This window comes from Podarcis bocagei, assembly GCF_964188305.1.
Source record: "Podarcis bocagei genome assembly, chromosome: W".
Lineage (NCBI taxonomy): Eukaryota > Metazoa > Chordata > Lepidosauria > Squamata > Lacertidae > Podarcis > Podarcis bocagei.
This window is the reverse complement of record NC_138131.1, coordinates 82,667,552-82,680,618: the sequence shown is the minus strand read 5'-3', so window position 1 is coordinate 82,680,618 and position 13,067 is coordinate 82,667,552.

The following is a 13,067-nucleotide window of genomic DNA, read 5'->3' as shown; positions in this document are numbered from 1 at the left end:
ATTTGTCTGGCAGGGCAAGAAGCCCAGAATAAAATTTAAAATATTAACTGATGCAAAGGACAGAGGTGGATTTGCCCTGCCAGACCTTAAACTTTACTATGAGTCAGCAGCATTTTGCTGGCTGAAAGAATGGCTGCTTCTTGAGAACACAGACATTTTGGATCTAGAAGGTTTTAACAATGTTTTTGGGTGGCACAAGGTTAAAGCACATAAAGTATTTAAAAACCATATTGTCAGAAGAGCATTGTTTAATGTCTGGATAAGATATAAAGACTTACTTGAAAACAAACCCCCAAGGTGGCTATCACCAATGGAGGCGAGGGCTCAGAAAAAACTTAATATGGAGGTCAAATGGCCAAAATATTGGGAAATTTTGGAACAAGAAGGAGATAAATTGAAATTGCAGAGTTTTGAGAAATTAAAAGATAAAATGCGAGACTGGCTTCACTACTATCAGATAATGGAGGCATATAACTTGGATAAGAAAATTGGCTTCCAGGTGGAAAAATCAAAATTAGAAACAGAACTGTTAGAACCTAAAACTAAGACTTTGTCAAAGATGTATAACTTGCTGTTGAGATGGAATACTCAGGATGAAACTGTGAAATCTGCCATGATTAAATGGGCACAAGATGTTGGACATAGTATTATGTTTGCTGACTGGGAACAGTTGTGGACCACAGGTATGAAATTTACGGCATATAATGCCCTAAGAGAGAATATTATGAAAATGATATACAGGTGGTACATGACCCCAGTCAAGCTTGCAAAAATCTATCATTTGCCCGATAATAAATGTTGGAAATGTAAAGAAACTGAAGGTACATTTTTTCACCTTTGGTGGACGTGCCCAAGGATTAAGGCTTTCTGGGAGATGATTTATAATGAAATGAAAAAGGTATTTAAATATACCTTCCTGAAGAAACCAGAGGCCTTTCTCCTGGGCATGGTGCCAAAGAAGGATAGAACTTTCTTTATGTACGCCACAACAGCAGCAAGAATACTCATCGCAAAGTACTGGAAGACACAAGATCTACCAACCCTGGAAGAATGGCAGATGAAGGTGATGGACTATATGGAACTGGCAGAAATGACTGGCAGAATCCGAGACCAGGGAGAAGAGTTGGTGGAAGAAGATTGGAAAAAGTTTAAAGACTATTTACAGAAACACTGTAAAATTAATGAATGTTAGAATGATGGTGGATAGAAATTAAGTGGTCTTTTGCTGTAATGCTATAAGGGAATATGAGAAAATGGTTATTAATAGGTAAAAAAATAATAATGTTATATTTAAAAATTGAAGATTAAGATGAATGAAGAGGGGAGGGATTTGCTGAATTAACAATTGGAACTGGAATACAGAAAAGGAAGGTGTGAGGGGGTCCGGGAAATAAGCAAATGAAAAATATGTGATAGAAAGATTGAACTGTTTTTTAACTATTTTTATTTTGTATTTTTCTTTTTTCTTTTTCTTTTGTAATTTTTCTGAAAATCTTAATAAATATCTTATAAAAAAATAAAAAATAAAAACCCACTCTGATACCAACAAGAGTCATAGGAGGATTTATGTTTCCTTTGAGTACAACTATATGACAGCCAAAATTGAAAAAATAACAAGACGCCATTGGTATATTCTGAAAGAAATTCCTGGCTGTGAAGTCTTTCCCTGCCTCGCCAAACGACGTACTAGATCACTTAGGGATATGTTAGTACACACTGACTTAAAACACACATGTACACAGTAGACCTTGACAACAGGTTTTTTTCAAATGTGGACATTGCACCACATGTAGGTTTGCATTACTAGTAAAAGAATAGTTAAGACTTCAACTTTACCATACAGTCATGTGTGCCACAGCACAGGTTGTTTATATAATTAAGTGCCCTTGTGGCTTACTGTATGTTGGGCATAAGACCTATCAGGACCTATCAGAGCATCGCAGTAGGATCAGAAACAAAAACGTAGATGCACCTTTGGTACAGCACTTCATTCAGGAATCACATACTGAAGATGATCTAACATTTTTTGTTCTTTAGGCTTACCAGGGGCCTCTAGATCAAGCAAGGAAGGTTCTACAACAGAAAGAAAGTAGGCTTGTTTTCCTATGGAATATGCTTCATCCTTTATGGTTAAACACTGAATTCTGTAGCTTCGCCGTGCGCCAGTACTCTAGGTTCTTGTGGTCCGTGCGGACCTGCACGGTGTGCTTGGCTCCAATGAGGAAGTGCCTCCACGCCTTGAAAGCCGCGTGGATGGCCAGCAACTCCCTGTCCCAGATGGTGTAGTTCTGTTCCGACTTGCTGAGCTTCCGGGAGTAGAAAGCGCAGGGCCTCCAGTTCCCCTGCGGGTCTTCCTGTAAAAGGACGGCCCCCACCGCTCTGTCAGATGCGTCAGTCTCAACCCTCATGGGCCTGCCGGGATTCACGTGTAGCAGCTGTTCTTCGGACGCGAAGAGACTCTTAAGTCTCCTGAAGGACTGCTCTGCCTGGTCCGTCCAGGTGAACTTCTTCTTCTTGGAGCTGAGAGTGTCCGTGATAGCTGCCGTCTCCCTGGCGAAACCCCTGATGAACTTGCGGTAAAAGTTGGCGAAGCCGACGAACCTCTGGACCTCCTTCCGATTTCGCGGGCTTTTCCAGTCCAACACCGCGCGGACCTTGGCGCTGTCCATGGCTAGTCCCCTGTCGGACAGCCTATAGCCCAGAAAATCCACCTCCGTCACGTCGAATTGGCACTTCTCCAGCTTGGCGTAAAGCCTGTGCTCCCGTAGCCTCTGCAGGACCTCCTTAACGTCGCTCTCGTGAGCCTCCGGCGATTCCGAGAAGATCAGAATTTCGTCGAGGAAACATACGCACTTCTTGTAGAGGAGTCCCGCTAGCACGTGGTGCATAAAAGCTTGGAAATAGTGGGAGCCATTCTGGAGACCAAACGGCATAACTCTGTATTCGTAGGTGCCCAACGGCGTGAACATGGCCGTCTTCCACTCATCACCCTCTCGCACGCGTATGAGATTGTAAGCTCCGCGGAGATCCAACTTGGTGAAGATCTTCCCTTTCCGCACCGTCGCGAGCAGGTCGTCAATCTTGGGCATGGGAAAGGCCGCGGGCTTTGTCTTCGAGTTTATGAATCTAAAGTCTACGATCAGCCTCTTTTGGGGCGTGTCCTTCTTCTTCACGAAAAACACAGGACTGCCCCCTACAGCCTTTGATTCTCGGATGAATCCCCGCTGCAGGTTGTGATCTATGAACTCCCTGAGCTCCTGCAGCTCATCCTCGGACATGGAATACAGCTTCACAGGCGGCAGCGTTGTCCCTGGCAAGAGGTCAATTGCGCAATCGTAGGGCCGGTGGGGTGGCAACTGGTCAGCCTCCTTTTCGCAGAAGACCTCCAAAAACCCCTTGTACTTGAGGGGTACTGCTTGCGCCATGCTGAGACTTAGCTGCTGCCCCTCCTCTTGGCCCTCCTCCTCCTGACCGGTCTGGATGCAATGCTGCGCGCAATAGGACGAGCCGAAAGTGAGCTGCCGCTGGTACCACGCCATGGTTGGGCTGTGCCTATCCAGCCAACTCATGCCTAACACTATAGGTGTGTCTGACAGGCGGGTGACGTTGAAACTGATGACTTCTCGGTGATTGCCAATCTGCATTACCATGGGTGGCGTCTGTTGTACCACCTGCCCACCCAGCAGCTTCCTGCCATCCACTGTGACCACGTTCAATGGCAGCGTGGCTGGTAGGAGCTCTATGCGATGCTGCTTGACGAAGTGCACCCCCACGAAGTCTGCGTTGCTCCCACTGTCAATTGTAATGGGGACTTCCAGGGTGCGTCCATTAGGTAGCTGGAGAGTTGCAGTGAGCTGCACCACTGGCTTGGGTGGCAGGGGGTTTGTATGCTGCAAAAGCGCTGGGGACTGTCCTACTGACTCGCCTGGCTGTGCCCCAGCATTTCTGCTTCCAGCCAGGCATTGTCATTTCCCTGAAATTGCTCTTCAGGTAGTGCTGCTGCAGTTACTGTTGCTAAGGCTGCAGTGTGCTTTTGGAGCCTCTGGGGACACTCTTTGGCCATGTGCATCGCACTGTCACAGATGTAACACTTCCTGTTCCCTCTAGGAGGCTTCGTCTTGACTGCTCCGGACGCTGGGGCTCCGGCAGCTGACTGAGCCTGTGCACCACCAAGTTCCATTGGTTCCTCCCCTGCCTGCAGCTGAGGTGAGGGACGCGTACGTCCTAGATCCCTGGGAAGGAAAGGAGGCGCTCTAGAGGGTGTGTGAAGCTGGCGACCCTCCTCATTGCGCCAAGGGCGTTCTTCGTGGCGCACTCCAATGGCGAGCGCCCGCTGCACAAGTTCTGCTAGGGTTTGAGGTCTGACCCCCCTTGCCAATTCATCTTTTACAGGGCCAGACAACCCCTCCCAAAACAAGTCTCTTACTGCCAGGGAATCTTTCTCCCATTTCAGTACATTCAGCAAGGCAAAAAACCTAGCATGATACTGACGTACTGTAGCCTTGCCTTGCCTTAAACCATGCAGCTCCTTGCGTGCTATATCCACATCCACGGTAGATTGGAAGCAAGCGTCCATGGCTTTGATAAATTCATCTGAGTCCCTTCGAGCAGGACAATCTTCGCGCCACAGATTGCGCAGCCAAGCCCTCGCTTCCCCATGCAAGTGGGACACAATGAACCCCACCTTCTCCTCCTCATCTTTAAAGTCGTCGCGAAGCAAATGCAACGCATATTCGACGTCTGCTCGAAAACTGGGGTACTGCTTCAGGTTCCCATCAAAGTGGGCTACCAAGTTGCCTCCCCTTCTGCCCAGTCCTACGCCTGCAGATCTGGACCCCGGGAATCCCACTTGGCATGCATGATCCCACCTGGCTTGCAGATCCTGGCATCGCTTTTCCGCCTCTTCCCCCTTCTTCTGGGAGACCACTACCGCAGTGGTAAGCTGGGAGACTGCGTTGCGTAGATCAGCTATCTGCTCCTCCATACTCATGGCCGCCAAACTTCGTGAGCTTCGCAAAAAATTTTTTGCGTACTTTTGGGAGGGGACTTACTGTCAGGGCTGCCTCAGGTCTCAGCTCACAAAAGACCAACGCCAAGCTCTTCTTATATACAAGGGTGTTTATTGCAGTTCATTATGGGTTCCACAACCGAGGCGTGCAGCCCCGCGTCTCTTAGCCTAGACGTTTGAAGTCCCCTCTGAATCGGTCCCACCCCTACACCAGTTTAATAAGCTAACGCTGCCCCACCTCTTTCTCTCTTTCCTTTTCCGCAGGGTCTTTCTGCCCGTCGGGGTTCCTCCCCTCCTGCTTTCTCCTGAAGCGGAGTCTCCAGACTGCTCCTGCCCCCTCCTGTGGGCTTTGGGTCCTGGCCCCTCCTCCTCCGGGCTCCCTGTTCTCCCGCACGCCTCCTCATTTGAACTTGGCGCGCGCGCCCAACTTCTGACCTTCCTTTTGACAGTTATGCTACTCCCCTCACTGCTTTCCTCCCCTTCCGGGAGAACGGCTTGCTCTGATCCCTCCCCTTTCTCTGTCGCCGGAGCTGCTCCCTCTGACACACTGGAACCTCCCCCTCCCTCGCTGCGCTCTGGTGGGGAGGCTGGCCCTGATTCCCAGCTGCCACTTTGGGGTCCCCTGCTGGCCCCCCGCTCCTGACACTTTCCCCCCGGGGCTCCCCTTGCCCTTACCACAGGCGCCCCTTTCTGGGAATCCTCTGATTCGCTGGAGAGACTCATGGAATCCCCTGCGTCATTGCTATCCTCTTCCTCGCTCTCCTGGGATTCCTCTCCATCGCTCTCCATTTCCTGCCTTCCCTGTGCCTCTGTCCCTGTACCCCTGACAGGTGTCATCTGCAAATTTGATCAGGATGCCCTTGAGTCCATCATCCAAGTCGTTGATAAAGATGTTGAATAAGACCGGGCCCAAGACAGAACCCTGTGGCACCCCACTAGTCACTCTTCTCCAGGATGAAGAGGAACCATTGATGAGCACCCTTTGGGTTCGGTCAGTCAGCCAGTTACAAATCCACTGAGTGGTAGCATAGTCAAGACCGCATTTTACCAGCTTCTTTACAAGAATATCATGGGGCACCTTGTCAAATGCCTTGCTGAAATCAAGGTAGGCTATATCCACTGAGTTCCCTTCATCTACCAGGCTTGTAATTCTGTCAAAAAACGAGATCAGGTTAGTCTGACATGACTTATTTTTCAGAAATCCATGCTGACTATTGGTGATCACAGCATTCCTTTCTAGGTGCTCACAGACTGTTTTCTTAATGATCTGCTCCAGAATCTTCCCTGGTATTGATGTCATCAGCTTCCTCCAGAATCTGGACGTGAACTGCCAGCCTCTGTCGGATAAAATCCTCAAAGGGGGGGGGATGCAACCTGAAAACATGCTCTACAAACAGCTTTGCTGTTTCTTCTGCAGTCACCGCATGCGAGCACGCAATAAAATGGCACATTTTGGTCATCAAGTCAACTACCACCATTACTGCCGTTCTCCCCCTAGCTTTGGGTAAATCCGTCATAAAATCAATTGCTACCACCTCCCATGGTCTCTCTGGTGTGGGTAAGGGCTCCAGTAACCCTGCAGGTGCTGTCCTCTCCCCCTTCGCTCTCTGGCAGCACTGGCACCCGCGTACATATTCCTTCACATCTTCCCTCACCCGTGGCCACCAAAACTGCCTGGTGACCAGTAGCATTGTCTTATGTTGGCCAAAATGTCCTGCCGTGGGGTTGTCATGCAGTTGTTTGAGTATTCTGCCCCTCAAATCCCCCTCAGGTATGTACAATGCACCCTTATAGTACAGTGCCCCGTCCTTTACTTCGAACCCCCCCCCCTGAGTTTCCCCAGTGATACCAATTTCCCGGATCTTGGTTTGTGCATCCTGATCATCCCTCGTCAGACCGGCCAGCTCTTGCGTCCCGACGAACACTCCCCCACACACCCATCTGTCCTCGGGAATGACATGTCGTGCTTCTGGTCCTCCCTCCCCTTCCTCGTATTCAGGCTTGCGAGAGAGGGCGTCTGCTCTGACATTTTCCTTCCCAGGCACGTACCTAATCTCAAAATTAAACTTGGAAAACTCTTGAGCCCCCCGCACCTGTCGTTGGTTGAGCACTCTTGCCGTTCTCCAATACTCCAGGTTCTTGTGGTCAGTACACACCTGGACTTTGTGCTGTGCGCCTATGAGAAAATGTCGCCACCGTCGAAAAGCCTCGTGAATTGCCAGCAGTTCTCGATCGTACACTGTGTAGTTTTGCTCTGACTTGTTCAGCTTCCTGGAAAAGAAGGCACACGGCTTCCACTGTTCCCCATTTTCCTGCTGGAGCAATATGCCCCCCACAGCTCTGTCTGGCGCGTCCGTCTCTAGCCTCATCGGCTTCTGCAGATCCACATGTAGGAGCTGCTCTTCCGACGCGAAAGCCCTCTTAAGCTTTTCAAAGGAACGCTGTGCCTCTTCTGTCCATTCGAACTTCTTCTTACTGCTGAGACAATCCGTTATGGGTGCCGTTAGATGGGCGAAGTTCTTGATGAACTTCCTGTAGAAATTTGCAAACCCCAAGAACCTCTGCACGTCCTTCCTGTTCTTGGGGGGCTTCCATTCTAGCACGGCCTGCACCTTGCCTGGGTCCATGGCCAAGCCCTTGTCTGACAACCTGTAGCCCAGGAACTCCACCTCTCGTGCATGGAATTGGCATTTCTCCAGTTTGACCCACAGCTGATGCTCCTGCAGCCTTTTCAGCACTTCCCTGACATCTTTCACATGCTGCTCCTCGTTCTCTGAGTAGATAAGTAAGTCGTCCAGGAAGGCCACACAATTCACAATTGGAGTCCGAAGGGCATAACTAAGTACTCAAAGGCTCCCAGAGGGGTGAACATGGTGGTTTTCCTTTCATCCCCCTCCCTCATCCTTATCAAGTTGTACGCCCCCCGAAGGTCCAGCTTGGTAAAAATCTTCCCCTTCCTTACCCTGGCCAAGATTTCATCAGTTCTGGGCATTGGGAAGGTCACTGCTTCCGACACCCTGTTCAACCCACGGTAGTCCACTACGAACCTGGGCTCATGGGAGTCTCGCTTGACCACAAAGAACACTGGACCACCCTCGATTCCCTTATGAACCCTCGCTTCAGGTTCTTGTCAATAAACTTCCGCAATTCCTGCATCTCCCTATCTGACATGGCGTACAGCTTGCCCACTGGCAGCTGAGCGTCTGGGAGCAAGTTGATCTGGCAGTCAAAGGGCTTGTGGGGGGGTAGCCGATCCGCCTCCTTCTCGCTGAAGACTTCTTCCAAGTCCGCATACTGAGGTGGTATCTTCCCTTTTCCCCCTACTGCCATCCCTGCCACCCTGGCTACTGCCATCCTCGAGGTTTCCCCTCCGTGGCAATGCTCTACGCAGTGGGCCGACCCAAAGGTGACTGTCCGCTGATGCCACCCTACTACTGGGTCGTGCAGTGCCAGCCAACTCATTCCCAGTATGATAGGTGGTCCTGCTAAGGTGGCTACGTGAAAGGCAATGGTCTCAGTGTGTCTGGAAACTGTCATTTTCATGGGCGGGGTCTGGTGGGTCACTTCCCCTCCCAAAAGTTCTCTCCCATCAATCGTGGTTACTTGTAGGGGATGTTCTAGAGGCACCACCTGTAGCTGGTGTTCTAGTGCAAAATCCTTGCTAAAGAAGTTGCAAGAGCTGCCTGAATCCAGCAGCGCCTTCACTTTGATGGGGTGTCCGTTTGGGAGTTCTAGCACCACCTCTATGACGATGGCTGCTCGGGGAGGGTCTGGTTTGGGCACTTCTACTGGTTGCTCGCCTGGCTGCTGTGCCCTCCTTCCTGCAGCCAAGCACGGCCGTTTCCCGGAGCCTCTTTTTTTTCCTCCTCACTCCCCACTGCCCCCACCATTCCTTGCCACGCCTTCTTCTGAGGGCATACTCTGGTAAAATGTCCCGGCTGCTGGCATAGGAAACACCTCTTACTGGTTTTCCCCTCCTTCTTACGCACCTCGCTGGAGTTTGAAAACCCGCACGCGCGCGCTCCTCCAATCTCCATTGGCTCCTCGGGTGGCACAGTAGACACTGGTATGTCTGGAATGCGGTTGTCATGCCAACGCTCTGCTCTCCCTTCCCGCCTTTCCAGCGTGCGCGTCTGTCAGGGGCTCAGGGACAGAGGCACAGGGGAGAGAGGAGATGGAGAGCGAAGGGGAAGAATCTGAGGGCAGCATAGGGGAGTATGACAGTGACCCGAGAGATTCCATGAGCTTCTCCAGCGAATCAGAAGATGCCCAGAAGGAGGCGCCGATGGTCAGGGTGAGGGAGGTCCCAGGGGGGACACACCAGAGACAGGGGGCCAGCGGGGACTCCCAAAGCAGCAGCTGGAGATCAGGACCAGCTTCCCCACCAGAGCAGAGTGGGGGGGAAGAGTCACAGGTGTCAGGTCCAGCTAGCCCCCCCCCCCCGAAGGGGGAAGCAGTGACAGGAGCAGTGAAACGGTCAGGAGGAAGGTTGCCGGCTGGGCGCGCGCGCCAAATTCAAATGTACAGGCGCGCGGGACAGCAGAAAGCCCAGATCGGGAACCAGGTCCTAAAGCCCGCCGGAGGCAGGGGGAAGACTCAGGGGATTCAGCGTCAGAAGAGTCTAGGAAGGGAGAAAACCCAGCTGACAGGCGGAGCCAGCGGAGGAAAGAGCAAAGGAAGAGGTGGAGCAAGGCTAGGGTCTTAAACTGGTGTATGGGGGGAGGAGACTCAGATGGAGCTTCAGCGGTCTAGAGTCTCAGACGTAGAGCTGCACGCTGCTGATGTGAAAGGGAAACTGAACTTCAATAAAGACTTTTGTATATAACAACGGACTGGCGTTGGTCCTTTGTGAGCTGGGACCTCGGGCAGCTCTGACAGCGTCTCTTGTCGGACTCCTACAGCGAGTGCCAACTTGGTCAGCTGGTCCATCGATTCCGGGTGGGGTGAGCGGGAAAGTTCGTCTCTCACCCAAGGGGATAAGCCCTCCTCAAATAACATTTGTACTGGTTCCGAACTCAGGTCCCACCCAAGTTTATGGATCAGCATAGCAAATCTCAACCAGTACTCTCTCACTGACTGGTTTCCTTGTTTGCACCCCATCAGTTCTTTGCGCGTCACGCTCAGTTCAACATCGCTCGAGAACATGTGATCCATCGCGCTAAAAAACTTTCTCAGGTCCCTCAAGGCCGCGTTCTCCGCTGCCATTAAGGGTCGAACCCAATCTCTGGCCCGCCCCTCCAGGTGCCCCACCACGAAAGCGACTCTTCCCCCATCGTGGGCAAAGTCATCGTACTACAGCTCCAGCGCATACTGCACTTCTGTCTTAAAAACGTTATAATCTCTGGGGTTGCCCCCAAACTTCTGCACAAGTCCCGGTACCTTTCTTGCGATGGGGGTAATCTTCCCCTGGGCATCATGTGTCCTCCTTTCATCCAGCCGCGCCGCTAGTAGAGCCAGTTGCTGCTCCAAGTCTCAGTTTCTCTCCTCCAGACTCTGTCCGCCTTTGGCCCCCTCTCCTGCGCCGGCTCCTCCGGTTTGACTCATGATTGTATCCCGGACCTCTTGCACACAAGCAACGTAAGGGACTCACGGATTGCTGTCACGGGAATTGGGGTTGCTTGTGTGTAAACCTCTAGCTGTTCCAAACTGCTTAGTGTCGGTTGTGTCTTTCCCTGACTGAGCAGCCTTGGCGCTGCTGCTCAGTTGCTAGCAGAATCCGTGAGTGGGCGTCTCCTAAATTTCCTCCAGCATAAGAATTCCTTAACGGACAACATTCGCCTCGCCTCTCTGCGCGGAAGCCTTCTGCGCAGAGTGGGCGTGCCGAGTGGTGGTCCTCCACCCTCCCCACTGACTTCACTGGAAGAGTCTCGGAGCCTCGCCTCCGAGCTGCTCTCCGCCTCTCCCTTCTTCCTGGTGTCCCCTGGACTTCCTTCCCCAAATGACGTTCTCTCTCTTCCCTTACTAGTCCCCTCTCCTGCAGAATCTGGGAGCCTCGCCTCTCCACTATGCTCTGATGTCAGTTCCCTGACACACACACTTTGCGATTTCTGTGTCAATGTGCATTAACAGCAAAGAACACGACTTGAAGTAAGCGAAATCCAAGATTCTTCTCTCTATGTAGCTGGAACCCAAAACAACCTGTTTGGCTTTGTTTGGGGTTATTACACTTCGCTTTGCTATTTGTGGGTGAATGCACACCGAAAGGGCAATCGAAGCTTATTCGTCCTTTTTCTATTGAGATGGAACCAAAACACCTATGCTTGATTTGGGCTGATAACAAATATGTCATCTGCGATTTTTGGTTGAATGTGCATTCTAACCCCCAAAACACCAATTTGAAATAAGCCCAATCAGAGCTTTATCATCTTCTTTTTATGTAGATGGAACCCAAAACACCTTTTTGCTTTCGTTTGGGGTGACTCTAGCGCACACCCAAATAACACCATGCGAATTGAAAAAAGCCCAATCAAAGCTTATTCGTCTTCTTACTAGGCATATGGAAGCGAAAAGATGGTGTTGTGTTCTTTTGGTCTCATTGCACACTGTCAGTGGCTCAGGAACAGAGGTACAGGGGAGAGAGGAAATGGAGAGCGAAGGGGAAGAATCTGAGGGCAGCGTAGGGGAGTATGACAGCGACCCGAGAGATTCATAGAATCATAGAGTTGGAAGAGACCACAAGGGCCATCGAGTCCAACCCCCTGCCAAGCAGGAAACACCATCAGAGCACTCCTGACATATGGTTGTCAAGCCTCTGCTTAAAGACCTCCAAAGTAGGAGACTCCACCACACTCCTTGGCAGCAAATTCCACTGTCGAACAGCTCTTACTGTCAGGAAGTTCTTCCTAATGTTTAGGTGGAATCTTCTTTCTTGTAGTTTGGATCCATTGTAGTTTGGCTCCGTGTCTGCTTCTCTGGAGCAGCAGAAAACAACCTTTCTCCCTCCTCTATGTGACATCCTTTTATATATTTTAACATGGCTATCATATCACCCCTTAACCTCCTCTTCTCCAGGCTAAACATGCCCAACTCCCTTAGCCGTTCCTCATAAGGCATCGTTTCCAGGCCTTTGACCATTTTGGTTGCCCTCCTCTGGACACGTTCCAGTTTTTCAGTGTCCTTCTTGAATTGTGGTGCCTAGAACTGGACACAGTACTCCAGGTGAGGTCTGACTAGAGCAGAATACAGTGGCACTATTACTTCCCTTGATCTAGATGCTATACTCCTATTGATGCAGCCCAGAATTGCATTGGCTTTTTTAGCTGCCGCGTCACACTGTTGGCTCATGTCAAGTTTGTGGTCAACCAAGACTCCTAGATCCTTTTCACATGTACTGCTCTCAAGCCAGGTGTCACCCATCTTGTATTTGTGCCTCTCATTTTTTTTTGCCCAAGTGCAATACTTTATATTTCTCCCTGTTAAAATTCATCTTGTTTGTTTTGGCCCAGTTCTCTAATCTGTCAAGGTCATTTTGAAGTGTGATCCTGTCCTCTGGGGTGTTAGCCACCCCTCCCAGTTTGGTGTCATCTGCAAATTTGATCAGGATGCCCTTGAGTCCATAATCCAAGTCGTTGATAAAAATGTTGAATAAGACCGGGCCCAAGACAGAACCCTGTGGTACCCCACTAGTCACTCTTCTCCAGGATGAAGAGGAACCATTGATGAGCACTCTTTGGGTTCGGTCAGTCATATTCCATGAGCTTCTCCAGCGAATCAGAAGATTCCCAGAAGGAGGCGCCGATGGCCAGGGCAAGGGGGGTCCCAGGGGGAACACACCAGAAACAAGGGGCCAGCGGGGACTCCCAAAGCAGCAGCGGGAGATCAGGACCAGCTTCCCCACCAGAGCGTAGTGGGGGGAAGAGTCCCAGGTGTCAGGACCAGCGTCTCCCCCAGCAGGGAGAGAAGATGAGTCAGGGCTGACCATGCCTCTATCGGAGAGTGGTGGAACGGAGGGGAGGTCAGGTCCAGCTAGCCTCCCAGAAGGGGGAAGCAGTGACAGGTGGGAACGTTTGGGCAAAGAGGGGCTGCCAGGACCCAAGCCGGAGGGAGTTGGCCTCGGGAA